Genomic DNA, 1,288 nt, shown 5'->3' on the forward strand with positions numbered 1-1,288 from the left:
ATTATTATTATTCATTATTTTTAAATAATAATAATAATGACTGACATTACAGAGTAGTTTCTGAAGGGTCATCAGTGTTCCAGATGTTTAATTAATATATAGTCATCACAGATCTATGAATTAAGCACAATTGTTATCCTTATTTACATGCCAAAAAACTGAATTCTAGAGAAACAACATGTTTTCTAAAGTCTCAAGCATGTAAATGATAGAGCCAGAGTCGAAATCAAGGAAGTCCAGGACTCCTAAAATTAACATACTACTACAACTCTCAGATCAAAGAAATGATCTAGTGATCGGTAACTATTCAAATATGGGTCAATCAATTTATTCTAACTGGTAATTCTAGTTGAGTTGGTGGCAGAGATCTGTTGTCTTTGTGTCACGAACTTAAGGGTGAATAGGAAGCTGTGAGAAGCTGCCCTATTTGTCATGTGACAAAAGACAATCTGCCTTAAGGAAGAAAGAAAGAAAAATAGAAACAAAGATAAAATATAGGGGAAAAAAATGAGAAAGAAATTTGCAAGAGTGAGAGTGAGAATGAGAATATGGCATATATGGATCTTTTCTGGCTCCTGACCAAAGCAGTACTTCTGGTGAACTTGAAGGTCTTCCTAAAATTATCAATCTAGTAATTTTTTTTCTTAAGCTGGTTTTATTTTTGATGCCTTTTGTCAACTAATACCATCCAACATAATACAATGGGTGAATCTTATTAAAATAGTCTGACAAAACTGATATAAGAGAGAAAAATTTTATTATTTAGGATATTGTATATTTCCACAATCCTGAACCACAATTTGTATAAAGAAATGTCTCCAGAGAGGATCATTCTCCCAAAAATGTTTATAGTTCCCTGTAACAAAGTTTTATAGAAACATGATTACATGCTACCACCCTTCTATTTAAGTAATAACTCTAATTAGAAAAGCTTTATATTTATGAAGATATTATAATGGTGTGTTGTGTTGCTGTTATGTGCCATCGAGTCAGACCCTACTCAGCGACCCCTCCTTGGGTTTCCGAAGCAAGATCACTACCAAAGTAGATTGCCCAACCTTCCTCCTGAGGAGTGGCTGATGGGTTTGAACTGCCAGCCTTCTGGTTAACAGTCAAATGCCTTAGGCACTCCACCACCAGAGCTCCCTATAATGGTATAGTTTGTTTCATTATTTTTATTAGCATTCAAATAATAAATTGTTCTAAAGACAGAAGAAAAATCTCAATAGAAATTATGGCATTTACTTTCTCTCTCTCTTTCTCTCTCTCTCTCTCTCTCTCTCTCTCT

This window comes from Orycteropus afer, unplaced genomic scaffold (assembly GCF_000298275.1).
Source record: "Orycteropus afer afer isolate SDZICR_OR568_19922 unplaced genomic scaffold, OryAfe1.0 scaffold01497, whole genome shotgun sequence".
NCBI classification, from domain to species: Eukaryota; Metazoa; Chordata; class Mammalia; order Tubulidentata; family Orycteropodidae; genus Orycteropus; species Orycteropus afer.